The 23,894-nt window shown below is 37.5% G+C and overlaps 1 protein-coding gene and 1 long non-coding RNA gene across 12 annotated transcripts in view; both read left to right on the forward strand.

Moving 5' to 3' along the window:
* LOC105481326 (uncharacterized) overlaps window positions 1-16,915 on the forward strand; it is a 430,141-nt gene extending 413,226 nt beyond the window's left edge. For all 6 annotated transcript variants that reach the window (XR_011610083.1, XR_011610082.1, XR_011610085.1 and 3 more), the window contains one exon: window positions 16,172-16,915. This is a non-coding gene — a long non-coding RNA (uncharacterized lncRNA). The remainder of the gene's footprint in view (window positions 1-16,171) is intronic.
* A 2,883-nt stretch (window positions 16,916-19,798) lies between these two features.
* LOC105481327 (neuronal tyrosine-phosphorylated phosphoinositide-3-kinase adaptor 2) overlaps window positions 19,799-23,894 on the forward strand; it is a 325,733-nt gene continuing 321,637 nt past the window's right edge. For 4 of the 6 annotated variants that reach the window (XM_011740839.3, XM_071073460.1, XM_011740835.3 and 1 more), the window contains exon 1: window positions 20,509-21,132. The gene's annotated coding sequence lies outside the window, so the exon portion shown is untranslated. Of the gene's footprint in view, window positions 20,349-20,497; window positions 21,133-23,894 lie in introns of those variants that run through there. The other 2 variants (XM_011740831.3, XM_011740832.2) reach the window with 2 other exon arrangements.

Consider the following 23,894-nt stretch of genomic DNA (forward strand, 5'->3'; position numbering starts at 1 on the left):
AAACTTTTAAACAAAACTACTGTAATACAATGGAGGAAACCAAAACTAAACTGCTTTGACCTTAATTTTGTTAGCCAGCTAAAAATGTTGTAAAAAATAATTCGAAAGTAAAAGCCTTATTTGCAGTAATGAGTTTTTTTAAAACATTTTTTAAAATTTTTGTGAGTACATGTATATGTATATACTTATGAGCGACATGAAATGTTTTGATACAGGCATGCAATGCGTAATAATTGCATTATGGAAAATGGGGTATTCATCCCCTCAAACATTTGTCTTTTGTGGTACAAACAATCCAATTATTCTCTTTTACTATTTTTATATGTGCGACTAAATTGTTATTGACTAAAATCACCCTGTTGTGCTATCAAATACTAGGTCTTATTCTTTCTAACTAATTTTATACCCATTAACCATGCTCACCTCCTCACTCCTGTTTCACTACCCTTCCCAGACTCTGGTAACCATGCTTCTACTCTCTATTTCCATTAGTTCAACTGTTTTGATTTTTAGACCCCGCAAATAAGTGAGAACATGTGATGTTTGTTTTTATGTGCCTGGCTTATTTCATTTAGCATAATGACCTTCAATTTCATCCATGAATAAAGAAAATGTGGTACTTATACAAAATGGAGTACTATTCAGCCATAAAAATGAATTTTTTTTTAAAGGATGTCTTCTAAAGTAGAGGTCCCAACCTTTTTGGCATCAGGGACTGGTTTGATGGAAGACAATTTTTCAACAGGCTGGGGTGGGTCAGGGGGATAGTCTCAGCATGATTCAAGTGCATTACATTTATTATGTACTTTATCACTATTATTATTACATTGTAATATATAATGAAATGATTATACAACTCACTATAATGTAGAATCAGTGGGAGCCTTGAGCTTGTTTTCCTGCAATTAGATGGTCCTATGTGGGAATGATGGGAGACAGTGACAGATTATCAGGCATTTAATTCTCATAATGAGTAAGCAACCTTGATCCCTCGCATGTGCAGTTCACAATAGGGTTTGTGTTCCTATGAGAATCTAATGCCACTGCTGATTTGACAGGAGGCGGGGCTTAGGCGGTAATGTGAGCAGTGGGGAGCAACTGTAAATACAGATGAAGCTTCACACAGTTGCCCACTACTCACCTCCTGCTGTGTGGCCTGGTTCCTAACAGGCACGAACATATACCCGTGGGGCTCTAGAACATGAAATTGGTGACCCCTGTTCTAAAGCCTTCTGTCTTATTTTGGGAAACACATTTCTTTTGGTTCCTCTTTGTAACTCAGTTACATCCATCTATTAATGCTTGAGTTATTCTTATATCTTCATTGCCATAATTGTGGAATTTTAGTTGTCCTTTAATATTCATATTATTCTTTAACAGATTTCTTGAAATTTATGGGGATACATGGTTGCCTTGGTTAAGGCAACTTTTTCAGTGTTTCTTGCAGATAAGTTTGGCCATGGGTCAAAAATCTGACTGGTAGCATTTAAGGACTAGTGATTTGTGGATTTTTCAGGTAATGGCTTTAAAGGAAACAGATGTATTCTGTCCTTTCTCCCTTCTCTCCTGGTACTTCAAATATGGATAATTCCTCTAGGTGATGAAAACTGTATGCTATGGATCTTGAGAACTATTGACAGCCATGTCCACTGTCATGTGAAGAAAACTACTTTGTATTTAGAGAAAATCAAGCCAAGGTGAACTGAAAGAATATGCAAGAGATGGCATGAGACTCTCTTTTTGGCATTTGACCCCATGTCTATATTCTCTTGTGTGCACCAAATCCAGCCCTCAGACCATTGATTGTTCAGACACTGAAGATGAAAACAACATACCATGATTTAAAGAAAAAATGACTCTCCTTTCTAAGTTCATTAAGTCTTGTTTCTGCCACAAGCAAGAGTTCTCATTCATAAATCAGGATAAACTCTATAACAAAAATAGTTGACTTTGTGACTGTATCCCCATGGAATTGCCCTATTAGTATTTAGTGACACCATATAGCAGAGTGAAAAAATGTGGAACCTCCAATGTGACTCGAGGTGAAAACTTAGAAGAAACATCAAGTAAACATTGAGTATCAGACAATTTTCTTTTTTCTCGTGTTTGCCTACATAGGAAGACATAAATGAGTTTAGAATATATATATATAATATTAATATATATATAATATATAATGTATATTTGGAACAGCAAAATCTTTCAATTCAATTGAATACTTGTTTAGGTTGTACAATGATATGGTTTGGTTCTGTGTCCCCACCCAAATCTCATGTCAAATTGTAATTTCCAATATTGTGGGAAGGACATGGCAGGAGGTGATTGGATCATGGGGACAGGTTTCGCTCTTACTGTTGTTATGATAGTGAATTCTCACGAGATCTGGTTGTTTAAAAATGTGTAGCACTCCCCCTTCACACTCTCTCTCCTGCTCTGCCATGTGAAGAAGGTACTTGATTCCCCTTTGCCCTTCGGCCATGATTGTAAGTTTCCTGAGGCCTCCCCAATCATGCTTCCTGTACAACCTGCAAAACTCTGAGTCAGTTAAACCTTTTCTTCATAAATTACCCAGTCTCACATAGTTCTTTATAGCAGTGTGAGAATGAATTGATACAGAAAATTGCTACCAGGAGTGGGACATTGCTATAAAGTACCTTTGGCTTCATCTCACCTATAAAGGTGGAATGAAAGTGGAAGGAAATGAAAATGTGGAATCAACTTTGGAACTCGGTAATGGGCAAAGGTGGGAACAGTTTTGGAGGGCTCAGAAGAAGACATAAAGATGAGGGAAAGTTTGTAACTTCTTAGAGACTTGTTAAATGGTTGTGACCAAAATGCTGATAGTGATATGGACAGTAAAGTCCAGGCTGAGGTGGTTTCAGATAGAGACGAGGAACTTACTGGGAACTGGTCACTCTTGCTATGCCTTAGCACAGAGACTGGTGACATTTTACCCTGGCTCTAGAGATCTGTGGAACTTTGAACTTGAGAGAGATGATTTAGGGTAGCTGATGGAAGAATTTCTAAGCAGCATAGCATTCAATATGTGGCCTGGCTGCATCTGCAAGCCTATGTTCATTTTTATAAGCAAATAAATGACCTGAAACTAAAACTTATATTTAAAAGGGAAGCAGAGCATAAAAGTTTGGAAAATTTGCAGCCCAATTATGTGGCAGAAAACAAAAACTCATTTTCTAGGGAGGAATTCAAGACTGCAGAAATTGGCATAAGTAAAGAAAAGCCAAATGTTAGTAGCCAAGACAATGGGAAAAATGCCTTTAGGGCACTTTAGAGACCTTCATGGCAGCCCCTTCCATCATAGGGCCAGAGGTGTAGGACGGAAAAATGCTTTTGTGGGACTGAAAGCCCCACTGCTCTGTGCAGCCTGGGGACATGGTGCCATATGTCCCAGCTACTCCAATTCTAGCTGTGGCTAAAAGGGGCAAATATATAGTTTGGGCTGTTGCTTCAGAAGGTGCAAGCCCTAAGCGTTGGCACCTTCCATGTGTTGTTGGCCTGTGGGTGCTTAGAAGGCAAGAGTTGAAGCTGGGGAACCTCTGCCTAGATTTCAGAGGATGTATGGAAATGCATTGATGTTCAGGCAGAAGTCTTCTGCAGAAACAAAGCCCTAATGGAGAACCTCTACTAGGGCAGTGCTGCAGGGAAATGTGGGGTTGGAGTTCCCACACAGAATCCCCACGTGAACACTGCCTAGTGCAGGTGTGAGAAGAGGGTCACTGTCCTCCAGACCCCAGAATGGTAGATCCTCTGACAGCTTGCACTGTGCACCTGGAAAAGCTGCAGGCACTCAACACTAGCCCATAAAAGCAGCCACAGGGGCTGTACCCTGCAAAGCCACAAGACTGGAGCTGCCCAAGGCTTTGGGATATTACCCGTTACATCGGTGTACCTTGGATATGAGACATGTAGTCAAGGAGATTAGTTTGAAAGCTTTAAGATTTAATAACTGCCGTGCTGGGTTTTGGATTTTCATGGGGCCTATATCTCCTTTATTTTGAGCAATTTCTCCCTTTTTGAATAGAGGCATTTACCCAATTCCTGTACTCTCATTGTTTCTTGGAAGTAACTAACTTGTTTTTGATTTTACAGGGTCATAGACAGAAGGGACTGAGATGAGACTTTGGACTTAGACTTTTAAGTAAAATGCTGGAATGAATTAAGACTTTGGGGGACTCTTGGAAAGGCATGATTGTATTTTGAAATGTGAGAACATGAGACTTGGAAGGGACCAAGGGCAAAATGACATGGTTTGGCTCTGTGTCCCCACCCAAATCTCATATGGAATTGCAATTCCCAGTGTTGGGGGAGGGACCTATTGGGGGGTGATTGGATCATGGTGACAGATTTTCCGCCTTGCTGTTCTCATGATAGTGAGTGAGTTCTTTTGAGATCTGGTAGTTTAAAAGTTTGTAGCACTTCCCCTTCACTCTCTCTCCTGCTCCACCATATGAAGAATGTGCTTGCTTCCCCTTCGCTCTTCTGCCATGACTGTAAGTTTCCTGAGGCCTACCCAACCATTTTTCCTGGACAGCCTGTGGAACTGTGAGTCAATTAAACCTCTTTTCTTCATAAATTACCCAGTCTCAGGTAGTTCTTTATAGCAGTGTGAGAATGGATTCATACATATACATTATTTGTTGCATATGATTATTAGTTTTAGGACCTGGGTATAAGGAGCACAGTATAGCTTTTAATGGGTTTAAAACATAACCTGTCAAATTTTACGTGCATTTTCATAGCAAAACATTTCCATTAAAAAATCCGTAAGAAAATAATGGAAGATAGCAAATTAAAGATACTGTAAGTAGTTTATGTTGGTTTTTAGATGATTTCAGATGATTGTACATTTATTTCTTTTTGTAAAAGTAAATGCATAGCCTTTCACAGAGGGCCTCAGATTAAAATAGGCTGTGTGCATTTATCATTTGGGGTTTGGTTTTGCTTTATTAGAGCATCCTGCAATTTGTATGTTTTCTTTTAATGGATAAAAAACTTTAATCCATATACACAATGCTTGGAATATTTTAAATGAGATAAGAGTCTCCATTCAAAATAAATATTGTACTATAAATCAGTTGTAATTACATTAGACTTGCACTAACTTTTTAAAATTTATTTTTTATTTGGATTTTTACTACCTGTTTGCTAATGGTATATCCATGCTGAATGCCCTACCCTGATTGTATTATAAAATAAAATTTAGAGCATCTACTAAAAGCCACTTCTTTTCAAATCTTGTATCTTAATATAGCTTTACATTAACATACAAATGGGTAGATTCTAAAATTATGGTGGTGCATTTACTCTGAGAATATAGTTGGCCATTTGTATGTGTCTGTGGATTCAAGTAACTATGGATTGAAAATATTAGTCAAAAAACAACTAAAAACAATATAAAAATAAAAATAATACAAAATTCAGTATAACAACTATTTACACATTATTTACAATGTATTAGCTATTATAAGTAATCTAGAGATGATTTAAAGTACATGGAAGAATATGTGTAAAAATTTTAAAATACTGAACATATTACACCATTTTATTACATAAGAGACTTGAGCATCCACAGATTTTGATATCTGCACGTGTCCTTGAACCAATCCCCTGTGGATATGAGGGATGACTCTCTGTATACATGCAGTTACATACACTTTGCAGTAAGCTGCTCACTACATGATTTTCTAGGTGAATGTACCTGGGAACACACCTGAGCACAAAATATTGTTTTCTAGATGAAGAAGTAGAAGTTTGGTCACATCTATTCCAGCCTCTGTTCTTCCAGGTCGTCCTGCTGGGAGAAAGAGCAGCAAACTAGGAGTGAGAAAATTAGAATCTTACCACAGATTGATCATTGGTGGACTGCACAAATAACAACTTTTGTGGTGCCATGTTCTTATAAAATAAAGACATTGGAAAAATTAATTTTATATATCTGCTTTATGTTATGTCATTTAACATAATATGGTTTTCTTATAATTGTAGTCTCATAATTTTAATATGGTTTTATTTTGTTTGTGTAGACAAAGTAATTCATAGCCCCTATTTTATTAATAGGGAATAGAAACACAAGTTTATTGAAATGGTTCTTCTAAACATCAGCAGGTATATAAGTGAAAATTTAACAAAAATCTCTCGACTTTTCCAAGCGCTAATCTAAACTGTAAAATAAATGAAGCAGTGAGTCTATCCTCTTCTATCTCTGCATTCTTTCTCCCCCTCATCTCAAAACATTTTCACTAGATTCCCAGGTAGAATTCAGTCACAAAAATTTGTTTTAAGTTATTTTTACTTAATTGGTGGGAGCACAAAATAAATATTAATTTAATTGTGCTTTTAATTTGTACGGCCATAGGAAGTATAATAATAACAACAATATGAAGAAGAAGGAGGAAAGAAAGAGGGAAAAAGAATGAAAGAAAGAAAAAGAAACAAAGAAAGAAAGGAAGAAAGAAGGAAAAAGCCTATTACCTCTATGCTATACATTATTCAATAAGCAGCAGTTATTGAATGCCTACTGATTGTAGCTCCTGCACCAGGTAGCTGTTGGGATCCATGTCTTCAAAAGTTTTTTTCACTTCCAAAATCAGTTCCTCACATTTCCTTACCTCTGGTGATATTTATGCTTGGCCTGATTATCTGTACTTCCTTCAGATCTATTGCTGGTCTCTTAGACTTTAGGTCAAATGTGACCTAAACTTGGAAAGCAGTTGATTTTCTTTCATCCTTGACTTTTCTTTTTTTTTTTTTTTTTGAGACGGAGTCTTGCTCTGTCACCCAGGCTGGAGTGCAATGGCCGGATCTCAGCTCACTGCAAGCTCCGCCTCCCGGGTTTACGCCATTCTCCTGCCTCAGCCTCCTGAGTAGCTGGGACTACAGGCGCCCGCCACCTCGCCCGGCTATTTTTTTTTGTATTTTTTAGTAGAGACGGGGTTTCACCGTGTTAGCCGGGATCGTCTCTCGATCTCCTGACCTCGTGATCCGCCCGTCTCGGCCTCCCAAAGTGCTGGGATTACAGGCTTGAGCCACCGCGCCCGGCTATCCTTGACTTTTCTAAGGCTCGTTTATTTCATTTCCCAAGACATGGCTTTCTATATATTGTTTGATTGTTTGGCATTCTATCTCATATTCATTTATTTCAGACATAGAATGGAGAAAAACTAAAAGTTGAAGAAATTTTTTAAAATATAAAGTTTCCATAGCAAAAAAATTAATAAGCTATGTTGCCTCCACATTTCATTTCTATCATTTTGCCTGTACTGTTGTTTAGATACTTACATAGTGCTGGTCAGATTAATTAGGTGAGTATAACCACAAACTTTGGTTTTGTTGTCAGAGTCCTATTTACTAGCAAAATGATTAAACTAGTTGATAACCTAGAAGTTAGAATTCACGTGTATATGAATACAGATATCTTGCATTGAATATTTTAGTGAACCTCTGTTAAAGACTGAGCTTAAGTGAAGAAGAGAATGGAATTCCAGAAACTATTGTGGTTCACGTGGGAAAACCACTTGGGGAAAGAACTCTGCTCAGCACTCAGAGGTCACTCACATAGACACAGAATTGGTTGTGCCTGTACACATGAGTCTGCAACACCTTCTACAGTCTTCCTTACTGAGGCCTGAAACACCTTTAAACACAACAGAGCTTCATTCAGTGGTGAAAAATGAGGCTGGGCAATCCCATTACTAGGTATATACCCAAAAGATTATACATCATTCTACTATAAAGACACGTGCACATGTATGTCTGTTGCAGCACTATTTACAGTAGCAAACTTGGAACCAACCCAAATGTCCATCAGTGAGAGACAGGATAAAGAAAATGTGGCACATATACACATGGAATACTATGCAGCTATAAAAAAGGACGAGTTTATGTCCTTTGCAGGGACATGGATGAAGCTGAAAACCGTCATCCTCAGCAAACTAACACAGGAACAGACAACCAACCACCACATGTTCTCACTCATAAGTGGGAGTTGAACAATGAGAACACATGGACACAGGGAGGGGAACACCGCACACTGGGGTCTGTTGGGGGCTGGGGGAAAGGGGAGGGAGAGCATTAGGACAAATCCTCAATGCATGCGGGGCTTAAAACCTAGATGACAGGCTGATAGGCGCAGCAAGCCACCATGGCACATGTACACCTATGTAACAAACCTGCACGTTCAGAACCTAAAGTAAAAAAAAAAAAAAAAAAAATGAAGCTGGGGCTTTTGGGGCCTGAGGACATACCTGAGTGCCCACTGAAATGTGAATGACTGTTGGCTCCTTAAGAAATAGTTACTGAGGGCCTTCTCTTTGCAAAGAAACTTTCTGAATACTTGGGATATAAGCTGAAAAAGAAAATCATTTGGGAGGCTGAGATAAGAGGATTACTTGAGCCTAGGAGTTCAAGAGCAGCCTGGGCAATATAGTAAGACCCCATCTCTACAAAAAGTGTTTTAAAAATTAACTGAGCATAATGGTCTACACCTATGGTCCCAGCTGCTTGGGAGGCTCATGTGGGAGAATCGCTTGCACCCAGGAAGTTGAGGATGCTGTGAGCTGTGATTGTGATCATACCACTGCACTCCACCCTGGCTGACAAAGCGAGAACCTGTCTTGAAAGAAAAAAGAAAAAGAAAAGAAAATCAAGTTCCTTACTCTCCTAGAATTTTATCTTAACAGCAGAGATAAACAATTAATTAATAAATGAGTAAATATATTAAGATAACATAATACAAATACATGAAAGGTACTAAAGGCCGGGCGCGGTGGTTCATGTCTGTAATCCCAGCACTTTGGGAGGCTGAGGCAGGTGGATTACTTGATTGCAGGAGTTTGAAACCAATCTGAGCAACATGGGGAAACCCCATCTCTACTAAAAAAATACAAAAGTTAGCTGGGTGTGGTGGCACCTGCCTTTAGTTCCAGTTACTCTGGAGAGTGAGGTGGGAAGATTGTTTGAGCCCAGGAGGAAGAGGTTGTAGAGAGCCATGATCATGCCACTGCACTCCAGCCTGGGTGCCAGAGCGAGACCATGTCTCAAAAATTGAAAAGAAAGGTAATAAATAGGGCAACAGGAGCTAATGTTTTGCATCTTGCAAATATTAACTCATTTAATTATCACAACTCTGTAAGGTAAGTACCCTTGCAACTTTAATGATGAGTTGTTGAACCACAGAGAAATTAAATCATTGTTCAAGGTTACACAGCTAACAAAGACTAAAGCCATAATGTAAACCTGGCTTAATCTAGCTCTATAGCCAACTGGGTAATATGAGAGACTGGGGGTGGTGTTCATGAAAGAGGTTGGAGAAAGCATCAAAGATAGACACACAGGTATCTGGGGGAAAAGCTTCTCAAATAGAGGAAGTCATGAGTGCAAAACTGGAACTAATAACAGATTGTCAAGAGACAATCTGTTATTAGTTTTGTTGCTTGTAGTTTGTAGTTTTCAGGAGTCAAGGAGAGGGTGTAAGGCACTTGCCTGAGGGAGTAGAATGGAGCTAGAGATTCCTGGGGTCTCCAGAAAACCACTTCACAATTTTACCAAGGCTGGCCTAATCTGTCTCATATCCCAGTGGATATTTTAGTGCCTCTTTCTCTGTACAAAATTGTTTACTCTTTAATTTACTCCTTAATTTCTATTTGAAATCCAGTAGTTTATTCTTCTTAACCTCCTGGAAAGAGAGCTAAGGAGAAGATCTATGAATGAAGATAAAGTGTTACACACTAGAAGAAATGAGTCCTCAACACCCAAAGAAGCAGTGCTGTGTTCCTAGGCAAGCTGCCTGACTTTCTGAGCTTCGTTTTCCTGATCTGTTTAATGAAGGGGTTAGACTAGATTATCTCCAAAATCCTGTTTCTATATTTAAATTTGACCTCACAATAATGGCCAGCCATATAGAGAGTACTACAGAACAATTAAACTGAAATTTTATCTGAGAGCACCTTTAATTTAATTTATAGTCAACCTAGAGTTAAAAAAAAATCAGGACATGGAGGAATATAATTGTGAATTTATTATTTTGTTGATTGTCAAGTTTTGAGAATGTTAGGTCCTCATGTTTTACTTTAGTAATCAATTTCTTGTGACCACTTCATATGCCTTAACATTCTCTCAAATTGCTATACTTGAATTAACTAAATGAAGTGAGGAAATAGACTTGGAGAATATACTGTAGGCTGCAGCTCTCATTTGTTTCTTCCACTGTTCTCTAATTACTGATGGGTATTTTCAAATACTTATCAACTCTGTGTGAGCTTAAGGAAAACTACAGTGTTCCCACTTTAGGTGAAACAAGCTATAGTATTTTATGTGACAGAAGCTGAAAAAGTGGGCAAGACTTGGCTCAGCATCAAGGAAGCCAGTCACTGAAAACCAATCTGCCCCCAAACCTGAAGGACATCATCTCCTAAACTCTGTTTTAAATGTTTTCATTAGGCAGGTTCTGTTTCCACCTGCAATCCCCTGCTTTCTTTATTACTTTGCCCCAAATCCTATCTGCCCAATACACTCATACTTACTTTTGAATTTTTATCTCTTTGTTGCAGATACTGCCAACTTGGTAATGCATTGGAGGCATTTCTATTCCACAAATCCTCCTGCCTTCTTATTTTAAAATTAAGTGGAAACCCACAGATTCCAAAGGCTCTTCTTTCGGGGGTAGTTTTGCGAAGATAGGATTTTACATTTCCCTTAAAATTACCATATAAAAGTATTGTAAAAAGAGTATACACCTATTGGGGAGACCTAAGCAACACAGACATTTATTTTTAAATAAAAAATAGACAAGTGCCAGATATAAACAAAATTATGCTATTTTTTTTCTATAATATGCATTTTCCTCTACATGTAATAGTTGCATAGCCTTAGACATCACTTCAACTCTGTTTGCCTCAATACTCTAATTTTTAAAATGAGAAGAATTAAAGTGCCTATCTCTTAAAATTAGTGTGGTGATTGAACGATTTAGTTAATATAAGTAGGGCACATAATAAACATTGTGTATGTGCTTGCTATTACTGTTGTTATTGTGAATATTATGTTTATGCAAAAGCATTATAGGTATGCACATGTTCTAAAAGATGTTCTTTCCTAGGTAATACAGTTATTCAATAAATTTTCATTCAAGAATTCTTATACAAGACACTGATCCATATGCTGGGATGCAAAGATGAACAAGCACTTACAAGGTTCTTATTCTCATGGGACTTACATCTTAGTAAGGAGAAACTAATAAAATTACCAGTATTAAGAATATATTCTACAAATGTGTGTGTAAACAAGATCATTCAAATGGTGGTATGTATTTGCAATGGAATGTATCCAGTCAATGTAATAAAGGGACTGGTGGCTTTCATTTTTAGACTGAAGGATCAGGAAGAAAATATGGATAGAGAAAGGACAGAGAGCCAGGCCTGAGATCTGGAGCATTCCGACACTTAGAACTTAAACAGAGGAGGGAGTCAGCAAAGAAACCAGGAGGAAGAAGGCATTGAAATAAGAGGAAAAACAGAAGAATCCAATGTCATGAAAGACAGGATGAAACAGTATTTCAAGTGAAATAGTAAAGGAAGTTAAATGGCCACTCATGAACTAATGGGTGACTTGGCAAAGGCAGACCTATTACTGATTATCTTTCCATGTACTTTCTTATTACTATTATAACATCTACTGAAATATCAGTTATCGTGTTATATAGCACATTTTCTTTATCTAATCTATCATTGATGGGAATACCATGCAGACATAAAAAGGAATGAGACCATGTCCTTTCCAGGGACGTGAATGGAGCTGGAAACCATTATCCTCAGCAAACTAACACAGGAACAGAAAACCAAGCACTGCGTGTTCTCACTTATAAGTAGGATCTGAACAATGAGAACACACGGACACAGGGAGGGGAACAATACACACTGGGGCCTGTCATGGGGTGGGGGTAGGGCGAACATTAGGAATAATAGCTAATGCTTGCTGGGCTTAATACCTAGGTGATGGGTTGATAGGTACAGCAAACCACCATGCCACATGTTTACCTGTGTAATAAAACTGCACATTCTGCACATGTACCCCAGAACTTAAAATAAAAATTAGAGAAAAGATCAGCTAGCATTTATTGATAGTTATTAAATTCTAAATATAGTTATTTTACATAGGCTTTTACATATAACTAATTTAAACTTTAATATAAATGTGTAAGTTTATACTATCCTTATTGCTGATTTCAGAAAAAAAAATTGAGGCAGAGAGAAATTATATATCTTTCCCATTGTCACATAGTTAGGTTACAGGGTAAGCAGTACACTAGCCCAGTGGTTCCTTCTCAGAGCTAATGCTCTTGCCCTCCTCACAATACCCACATTCACATAAATGAATATAGACCTATATTATGATTTTAATTGTTACATAATATCTTTCACTCTCCTGTTTTTAGACACATAGGAAGCTTTAACATTTTTGCTATTCCAAACCATGAGTAGTCTCAAACATATAGTCTGGCACACTTACCATGTCCTGAAAGTAAAATTATTATTTCAAAGACTGTGCACATTAAAAAATTGAAACTATCATATTTCCTCACATTTTGGTTGTGTGCATTTACACCACTATTCATTTCTCCACATTTATGCCAGCATGAGCTATTATGAAAAACTAAGACCCATTGTTGATTTAATTTTCATTTTATTACTATAAGGTTAAACATATTTTTTTGTATGTATTTGCCATTTCGATTTCTTATTTATGATTGACCCCTTCCTTTTCTTTGCCCTTGTTTAGTGCTATGGTGTTTAGTTCTTGTTTATTTATAATAAAATATAGAAATACACAACTGTTAACTTTATTTATACTCTTTTCCTACTTAAATGTTTTACATTTTTAAGAATAATAGCCTCCAGCTCCATCCATGTTCCCACAAAAGACATTACTTCATTCTTTTTCATGGTCGCATAGTATTCCATGGTGTATATGTAGCTCAATTTCTTTATCCAATCTGTCATTGATGGGTGTTTAGGTTGATTCCATGACTTTGCTATTGTGAATAGTAATGCAATGAACATTCACATGCTGTATCTTTATGGTAGAATGATCTATATTCCTCGGAGTATACCCAGAATGAGACTGCTGGGTCGAATGGTAATTCTGCTCTTAGCTCTTTGAGGAATCACCCTACCGCATTCCGCAATGGTTGAACCAATGGAGGAACAGAAAGCCAAACGCCACATGTTCTCACTTATAAGTGGTAGCTAAATGATGAGAACTCAAGAACACAAAGAAGAGAATAACAGATAGTGGGGTCTACTTGAGGGTGGAGTTTGGGAGGAGGGAGATGAGCACAAGGAAATTATTGGGTACTAGGCTTAATACCTGGGTGACGAAATAATCTGTACAACAATCCCCCATGAAATGAGTTTACCAATATAACCAACCTTCACATGAACCCACGGACCTAACATAAAGGTTAAAAATAAATTTTTAAAAAAAGTTTTACATTTTTATGTATTCAGTTTTCTTTGTTATCACTTAGTTGTTTCGAACTTTATCTTTAGTTATCTTGAGATGGGCCATCTCCACTCTAAGATAATGTTAAAATTTATTTTCGTAAATTACTGTTTTCATATACAAATATTTCAGACGTCTGGAGATAAATTGTTCAATATGGTAGCCATTATTTACATGTGGATTTTAAATTTAAATTAATTAAAATAAAATTTTGAATGTGATTCCTCAGTCATACTAACCAAAATTTAAGTGCTCAATAGCCACGTGTAGCTAGTGGCTATTATATTATATTTTATTTTCTCAGGGGCTGGCCCTCCTTACACTGCCCAGCTGGCCTTGAATTCCTGGGCTCAAGCAATCGTCTTGCCTAAGCTTCCCAAGCAGGCTGACTACAGGTTCATGCTACTGCATCAGGCTAACGGTTATTATTTTTGACAGTGCAGATATATACCATTTTCATCATCAGAGAAATTTCTTTGAACAGTTTTTCTCAAATGTTAATATATATCCCCAATCACCTAGACATATGTTATAATGCAGATCCTGACCCGAATAATGTCATCGACTACGTGCTTGTGTCCCCTCAAATTCATATGTTGAAACCCTAAATTTTCAATGTGATGATATTTGGAGATGGGGCCTTGGGGAGGTAATTAGGTCATGGGGTAGGGCCCTCAAAATGGGATTAGTGACTTTATGAGAGCTATCTCTCTCTCTCTCTCTCTCTCTCTCTCAATCTCTTCCCCACTGCGTGTGAGGACACCAGAAAGAGCCTTCACCAGAACCCAAGCATGTTGGCATTCTGAACTCAGACCTCTACTCTGTAGAACTGTGATAAATTAATTTCTGTTATTTAAGCCACCTAGTCTGTGACATTTTATTATAGCAGCCTGAACAGACTGAGACAGGCAATTTGGGGAGAGACCCAAATTGCATATATAATGAGCTGATGCTGTAGGTTCTTAGACCGCATTTTGTTTTGCAAGTGTCTAGATTTATTTTCATGTAAGGAACTGTGAAAATTCATTGTGTATGTATACATTTCTCTGTTTTTCAATTTTATTATTTATTAATATGCAATGACATATTTAATGCTAAATACCTACAGTTGTATATATTTTCCCTGCACTTTCTAACCTATTCTATAGATTCACAATCAAGTCTTGTGCCATACACAATAAAATCAATAAAGCTTTGCAGGATGTTTTAATATTTAGTCAAGAACATCTCTGCCAATAGCTTTTCAAGGCCTACAAAACAGTTTTATTTAAATTGGAATTGCATTCACTCTAGTGAATTTAGTAAGAAGTAATTGTTTATTACATTTTTTCTTCCTATTCAAGAACAAGGAATTTCTATACTTTCCCAAATCTTTTTTATGTCTCTGTTTTGGATTGAATCTTTGTGTCTGCCTCAAAATCCATACATTGGAGCTCTATGCCCCAGTGTGATGGTATCTGGAGGTGGGGCATTTGGGAGGGAATACAGTTAGGAAGCAGTCAAAAGAGTGAGGCCACTGTCATGGGATTAGTGTCCTTATAAGAAGAGGAAGAGACTCTCTCTCTCTCTCTCCCTCCCATGTGAGGACACACAGCCAGAAGGTACAATTTGCCAGCAAAGAATACCTGACCAGGAACCAAATCTACCAGCACCTTGATCTTGGCCTACCCAAGCTCCAGAACCGTGAAAAATAAAATTCTGTTATTTAAGCCACTCAGTCGATTGTATCTTATTTTCAAAGCCTGAGTTGACTAAAACAGTATCTTAGAGGAATCTTACTGTTTTCTCTAAATATGATCCTTGTGTTTATATATTCAGTTGGTCTTCCTATGGAGCAATTTTATTATTTCTAGCAAGTTTCAAACTGGTTATTTTGCATTTTTAGTTAGAAAAACTATGGAGTCCCTTTGGAAATATTTTTCTTCCTCACTTACTTGGAATTTAGTTTGGTTACTTCTATATTTAAATTTCCATTTATACTTTTATTTTAAAAAAGACAATCTCATGTTCATTATATGGGTACTTTTGAATTTTCTACTTGTGCAGAACATGTCATCAGATGAGATATGTAGTCATGCATTCATTCAGAAAATCCCTACCACTGACTAGACACAATCTATATGCTGGGGCCATGGGAACAGAAAGGAAGGGCTCCACTCTTAAGGACTCTTAGGCAAAAACATTTGAACAATGAAATAGGAATATTTGGTAGAGTATAAAAAATTCATGACTATTTTTAATTATACTGGGTATTTCATAATACAGAGAGCAAGCATCCAGTTTGAATGTGGTAAATTAGGACAAACTATGGGGGTAAGATATATTTGACTTTTGAAAAGTATAGATATTATTCATTCAAAGAAGAGAGATGGTTGGTTGGAGTGGGGGTGTCTGATTCACTAGAATATATGGATCCTTGTTTAGCAATATTTTTATCATTTTTAGTATAGCGATGAATACATTGATGGTATTTCTGAAATCTTTACTAGAAAATATCTGTTGGACAAAACAATGGAGGGATGTTGGGATCTATTCTTAAGTCTCTTGTCATGGGAATATTTCATTTATTGCCAGTTTTCCCCCTTGGCACTATAAATGCAGTTTTTTGTGTATTATTAGACCATAAATCTTTTACTTTTTCTTTCTTTTTTAGCTACTGAGTATGCTGCATCTTGGAGCACCCATATTGCCATCTGCTGCCCCACGACCCCTAAGTCATATGTGCGACTTCTGTCGACATCTACGTTGTTACAGGCAAAAATCACGAGGAGCATATGGTTTTCATTCTACCAAGACTTTCATTTCATGCTGTTACCAGAAGGGTTAGAAATCCTGATTGGATGGGAAGGAGATTAGCTTTTCCCCTAGTGGAATAATTTCATTATAACAGAGGGGTCACCTCCCTAAGCTAAATGTGAAAAGAATAATAGAAAGAGTACAGATCATGGGGAAAAAAAAACTAGAAAGGCTTTGTAATAAATTTTGATATGACTTCAGAGAGTACATCTTCACTTCATGTATTTGAATAAACCCTTTAAAATTTGGATAACTAGATTGTTCTATTTCAATTCCCACTTTTCTCATTTACATCACTTTTATACATCAAGCACCTTCCACTATCTGGCTGATGTGTAGAATAAGAAGCATTTTCAGGGCGCTGACTCTTCTGGTCTATCCAAGTTCACTGAAAGGACCTATTTAACCCCTAAAATATCAAACACCATTAATACAGTGTAACCAAAAGAGCTAAACTCTACCCTGACTAAAGAACTTTAAAAGAAATATCAAGTCATCAGGTATCTATCTCAATGACTTGTTTCTTATCGACATCAGAAACATCCATATATTTTATAAAGATGCACAAGAAATAAACCAATGCATGAGTATAATTTGAGCTTTTTACATATCTCTATACCTTTATTCCTGATATGAGGATTTTTAACTTAAAGTTTTTCCGATGCACTTTTCTCCGGATGCTATTGAAATGAGTAGAGGTGAGTTCTGCATTTGGCTCTAAGATGACTTGCAAGAGTAAAGATCCTTTGCTGTTTCATTCAGTGAGACCTAAAGTAGTTCTGGGGTCCTTCTCAGCATGATCCTCAAAGGTTTTTATAAACTCCTATACACTAGTATGTCTCCAGAGAAGATATTGCCCTATCAGTGACATTGACACCTAGAATGAGGAAAATGTGGGATTGAGAAAATGGGATTGGTATAATGTGATTATTCTCAAGCCCTATTCTGTAATATAAAGAGAAAAAGAAAGAAAAAGAAAAGAAAGTCAGGGAGGCAGGAAATCAGGAAGGAAGAAAGGAAGGAAGGAAGGAAGGAAGGAAAGGAAGGGAGGGAGGAAGGGAGGAAGGGAGGGAGGGAAGAAGCGAGGAAGGGAGGAAGGAAGGGAGGGAGGAAGGAAGGAAGGGAGGGAGGGAGGAAGGAAGGGAGGAAGGAAAGAAGGAAGGGAGGAAGGAAGGAAGGGAGGGAGGAAGGAAGGAAGGGAGGGAGGGAGGAAGGAAGGGAGGAAGGAAAGAAGAAAGGGAGGAAGGAAGGAAGGAAGCAAGGAAGGAAGGAAAGAAGAAACAAAAGAAGGAAGGAAAGAGGGGAGGGAGGAAGGAAGGAGGAGAGGGAGGAAGGAAGGAAGGAAAGAAGGAAGGAAGGAAGAAGGGAAGGAAGGAAATGAAGGAAAATATATATTTTCCTAAAGTTGAAAATATGAAACTTAAAAGACCATCTATTGTTATAAGTATGCTTTCTCTAGTCTTCTAATATAAAGAAGCCTTTTAGTTTTCGAATTTTTGTGGTAAGGAAATGGCAAATTCTTCATTTTTTACGCTTGGCAACTGTACGTCTGCCTCTCCTCACTTTGTTTGGATTATTCTGGTGCATGAAATCAAGGGGACTGAGAACCACTGTACTGGCCAAAGATGAGGTGACCTGCAGTCAGCCCAGTGACTTTGGGTCTTAATCCTAATGAGGCAATAAACGTGAGCTTGGAAGTAAGTCAGTGTACTTATCTTGGCAGTATTTTTCTCATATATAGAAATGGACTTTACACTACAGCTTATCCAAACTCTCTATAGTTCAAAATATAGACCTCTGGACTGGCAAAATTATTGGTCATGATAAAGTATTTCCATTTTCTAAAATGTCTGTCAATAATTTTTTTTTTTGTAAAGAATTTTTTCCACCTTTGGTCATGTGCTGAAAGACAAAATCTATGAGAACACTTCACTACCAAAAATTATGGCACATTAGTAAACCTCTTGATCACAGTGTGGTGGCTGTTACTAGTTTATAAGTGGTGCTTGAGGCAGTTTTCAGCAATGTGCTAGGTATTTAGAACCTTCGTAAGACAGAGAGAGAGAGAGAGAGAGGGAGAAGGAGAGCATTGGGATGGGGGAAGAGAGTATGAGAGAGGTGTGACCTCTTCTGTTTCCCATTTGTATTTCTCCTCCTTCTTTTCTTTTCATCTATCTAATCTTGCAGAATCCTTCTTAAAATTAAACAGATATCCTGTTCCAACCAAAAGCTAGATACACAAAGACCAAGAAATAAGTGATGAGCTTCAGGAATGAACTTCAGAACATGTGAAATCGAAAAGCTTTATAGTAATGTAATGTGTTGATTTTATTTTTCCTCAGGTAGTTACAAGTAAAAGAAATATAATTTAAGAAAATTATAGCGTAGTTCCAGGTGACATTTAAGAATTAGACAGGTGGCCGGGCGCGGTGGCTCAGGCCTGTAATCCCAGCACTTTGGGAGGCCGAGACGGGCGGATCACTAGGTCAGGAGATCGAGACCATCCTGGCGAACACGGTGAAACCCCGTCTCTACTAAAAAATACAAAAAACTAGCCGGGCGCGGTGGCGGGCGCCTGTAGTCCCAGCTACTCGGGAGGCTGAGGCAGGAGAATGGCGTGAACCCGGGAGGCGGAGCTTGCAGTGAGCTGAGATCCGGCCACTGCACTCCAGCCCGGGCGACAGAGCCAGACTCCGTCTCAAAAAAAAAAAAAAAAAAAAAAAAAAAAAAAAAAGGAATTAGACAGGTGAACTGAAGTTTATTTTTGTGGTCTGTCAATGCATTAAAAACTAAATTTAGAAAACTATTTTCTAAGACATTGGTTATGAATATAGATGTTAAAAATAACTCTTGGGAAAATCAACCTGCAATTGAAGGTCATTTACAGTGAGTTACTGAAAAAGAACGTGAGGGGAAAAAATCAACTGGTCACTATCAAATAATAAGCACATCCCCTCCCATCAGAATTGCTTTTTTTAGCCCATATCAATCGGAAATGTATTATATATTGTTCCTTTTATCATAGTGCAAAGTTAATAGATTATAACATGTACATTTTAGTTTTTACTGAGGAGGAGCAAGTATGATAAAAACTTTGAACTTAGTAAATACAAATACACACAAACACACTCCCATATATAAGTTGTGGTATATAACATGATATATATGTATATATTCAGTAGAGTATTAAGAACAGAATGAGGAGAGTCCTTGGGAAATATCAGAAATAGAATGACTTTAATTTTAACAACGAGTCTATAGGAATTAATGACATACATGTCACAATTATTTTGCATCTTATTTTAGTTAAAAAAATGTGCAGTCCGAGTGAGACCTTTGTTCCACACACGTGTGTACTGTGCATGTTCTTCCTAAGTGGGCTAGTTTTGTTCTCATGCCATGGGAGCAGGTGGCATGAAGCTGTTTTGATGAGGTTAAAAGGCTCCTCCCCTCTCTCCCCAAGCAGCAGCCTGAAGTACGTCAGCAGTAATTGTGTGCATGGCTCGGCTGTGCAGGGAGGGTGGAGGCAAAATTGATATCAAATAAAGGTATCAAACTGAGATCTAGATGTTCCATTTAAGTTGTTGCTCATTTTCATTAGCCACACCAGGGATGAAATGCTTATAACTTAACCATTCTCTGTAGTAAGAACATTTGTTTTCAATGGATTTATATTTTTCCTCTCCATAAAGGCTGAATTAGTGCTATAGTGAATATAAATGAAGGGTGTTTCTTTACCCTCTTTTCCTTTTATTATTTACTAATCAGACTTCAGCTCAGTTAGATAAAAGAGAGAGGTTCTGTTGCCTAGATGTGAGGCCTTTAATGAGGATGGGAGCCCCCAGGGAGCCGAAATCCAAACTAGAACGATGCCGCTTTCCGGTTTCTTGCAATTTCTTCAGTTGCTGCTTCTCCCTTTTCCAATGGGCCTAGTGAGCAGGAACTATCCAAGGTGCTAGAACGCTGGCAGCCTTGCCGTTCAATGCAGACGGATTGCAGAAACAGAGAAGAAAGATTACTGCTTATTTCAGAAGGTAGGTTCTTTGTTTCAGAATCCCTGATTAATCAGCAGCAGCTTCAACAGACTAAGGCAGCTGGAGAGGAGAAAGAGAAGCAGGAAGGGAGGGAGTCAGGGGCAGGGAGGGAGGGAGTGGAGGGAGAGAGAATGAGAGAGAGAGAGCTGGTTGTCACGGGGGAGGGACTATGCCACAAGCTGGGCTGCTCCAAACCTTCTGTATGTAAGTGGCAATGAGAAAGAGCATCTTTTTGGCTGAAAGGAGACATTTAGAAAGGATGTTTCTGATTTTTTGTTTTCATTTATTTTTGTCTTCGCAGAATATAATCAAATGAGGTACCTTAGTCAGCTTGGTGATTGCTTCGGGTCTTGTAATCATCTGTGTGGCAAAGTGGGTAAAATCATTCAATTTCTTCCCTGCTGGACTTGGAAGGAGAGGGGTTGTGTGTTCATCCCCACCCATTAGCTATGCCCTCTTTTCTCCGACTGTCGATTTAAGGAAGCAAGCACCTGTCTTCTGCCACTGCATCTTCCTAGCAAACTTTAAAGGCCATTTTATCTGATAGGAAGGACATCGAGAATGCTCTGATCTAGTGATGAAGAATCTCGGAGTCGACACTTTTCCCATCCCGACACAATGCACTTTAATTGAAGAAACACTGAGCTGAACTACAAGTCTGTCTCTTATGGTGCTGGATTACTCCTGCAGAACTGCCCTGAGATCAACCGTGAGAGAGGGCTCTGACAGACACAAGTCACCTTCTGGTTATTGCACTTAGCTCTCCCTGGGGACTTAAATTTTGGTATGTATCTCATTTTTCAGATTCTCTAAGCATGCTAATTGAATCCAGCACTAAATAGATCAAGCAATCTAGTGGTAAAATGGAATGGATTTTAGTTAGGGATACTTAATGCTGAAGTTTGCATGCCTTATTAGGTGGAGCAGAAATAAAGCCACAGTGAAGGCATCCAGGGCTTTAGTGAGCCTGAGGCTATTTTTACTCCCTTACCCACTTAGTTACATTACCATGGAAATGGTTAAACTAGATTTTCATTAGTAAAATAAGCCATGTTGAATTATTAAAAGCATTGAAAATGTTTTCCAGGGTATTAATTGGCATTCAAGTTGTGCATGCTAGCTATTTATCTGCTATTCTATACCATAAATATTTTACAACAGTCTCTTAGCACATTTGTGTCAGCAGTGAGAGCCCAATTTTACATTCTCAGGAAAAAAAGACACAGTACCCCCCAAAATTCAAAACTACCAGACTAACAGCAAAGCTGACACTGCTTCTTCCTGACTGATTAGACACTTTGAGAAACATTTTTTAATACTATTCAATGTCAGAAAGATTTTATTAGTCTCATCACAATAAATATTTTCTGTAAAACTTTAGGTGGACTTGTTTTACTTGGGACATGTTCTTATTTTGTTGGGGTGTCTCCATCCTAATTTTTCCAACTACTCAGCAATATTTTAAATACAAGACATGTGGGTACTTCATATCTGGAAAAACTGTTACATAAAATAGTATTTTTCACTATCATTAGGAAATACTAAAGTTGTTTTGGTACCATAGAATTTGATTTTTTTTCTAAATATAGCCAAAAAATAATGAAATTCAAATGAAAAGGTTACATGATGTAGTTTTAGTCATTTTAACATCCAAACATTTATAACCAAGTAGTGTGGAATAACAAATATAGAGAAAGAGTTAAAATTAAGTCTCTTCCTAATTCTTCACATTTTAGACAATGTTCCTATTTATTTTATATATTGTCAAGCAAGCACCAATTATACAAAGTAATGAGAAAATGTGGTCCATAAATGCAGAAATTATTTTGTTTTCCTATGGAAAGTGCAACATACATGAGGCAACTCAGCAAAGAAAGGGACTATGTGAAGGACACAGATAGTTTAGAGAATTAGTGGAAACAGACCAGAGAAAAATATTGCAACCGCACAAGGGACAGTGGAGAAGCCTGAGAACTTGAAGCATCTGTCAAGTTTAGAAAGAGAAGTGTAAAAATCCTAGACACAAGAAGGTTGGCTATTGTTTTAAAAAATAAATAAATTATAGACTCCCAATTCAATTAGACGGTTCCCACTGTAGCTCCAGTCAGCAATTTATTAGACTGACTACATCTACTTTGCAAATAATGCCTTGTAAGCATCTGGAACCATTTGGCCCAAGCCTCCAAAAAGTATCTCAGCCACTGGCATTTTGCATGAGTCTCTAATATTAATGGAAATGTACAATCCCTTTACACCATGGGCATACAGCACCATGACAACCTGGAAGATGAGGGGGAGATACCAATTCATGATGCTACTGCATTAACACGATTTATGCCTATTTTACTCATTTTGGGAAGAGAGACCGTGGAGAAAAACTCACTGCAAAGTAATCTGCTTTCTGAGAAAAAAGCAATCAGTGTCTTTATAGTCACTTTAGCAAGCTTTCTTGGTTGTAACTTCAACATTTCCCATTTTGGGCAGAACAGCTGCATTTTGATGACACTGAGAATGAGAAAATGAGTGTGACCATTTGTGGGGTAGGGAGTAGGATTTCAAGCATAATCAAAGTGAAATTATAGGAGTAATGCTTGACAAATTATAAGATTTTTATCAGAAAAAATTTGACATGGTTTACATGTGTTATGGGTTATAACCAGGCTAGCCTGATGATTTGGTCCTATGTGAAGTCAGCAAATTTTAAATATTAATTTGCATATGTATTTTCATATGTATCAGAAGCCTGATTATTTAAATACTTACATTTTCATACACAATGTGTTTTCAAATTGGTTTGAGTACATGCAAAACTTGTAAAAGATCTTTTTTCTCCTGCTGAACAAAAACAACAAAAATTAGTCGAAATTGCCTTGGGAAACTTTTATTGGATCAATAATATGAGGAAACAAAAATAGGATTGTCTACCTCAAAGAAGATGCAATGATTGGAGTAGGAAGGAAACTCAAATCTTAGTAACTCAAATTCTAATAACTTCCTCACAGCATTGAGACAGGTGTGGTTTAAAGAGCTCAGAAATATATAAAGGTGGAGACTAGAAAACTTTCCCCTCTGCAAATAAAATAAAAACACAAATGTGAAGTACAATAAAAGTAAAATATTTAGGTTTCAATCAGGATATTTATTCCGTTCTATGTATTGTGTTCTTCTGGCTGGTCACAAGTAGCATTATAATAATCGTACAAAATAAACTATCTTATTATAGCTATAAGATTATCTTGTAGGATTAACTGTGGCCTAAAATTAAGGAAGCTTCTCATAGAGCTTCAGGTATTAGGATTAGGAATCCACTCTCTCCCAAGACAGAGCCTTTTCTCTCTCCACCACTTAGTATATATGGCAAATAACCAAGTTAACAGAGTTGTCACAACTTTATATCTTGGAAAATAAAAGTTTCAGATTCCAGGTAAATACCTTAATAAAAGATAGAAGGACCTGTGCCTATGAAGGCTACTGGACTAACTTACTCAGATGATACTAGTACCTATAAAGCTCTGCTTTTGGTAAATGGAGATAAATTGCCCATTG

Source organism: Macaca nemestrina, chromosome 11 (genome assembly GCF_043159975.1).
Source record: "Macaca nemestrina isolate mMacNem1 chromosome 11, mMacNem.hap1, whole genome shotgun sequence".
Lineage (NCBI taxonomy): Eukaryota > Metazoa > Chordata > Mammalia > Primates > Cercopithecidae > Macaca > Macaca nemestrina.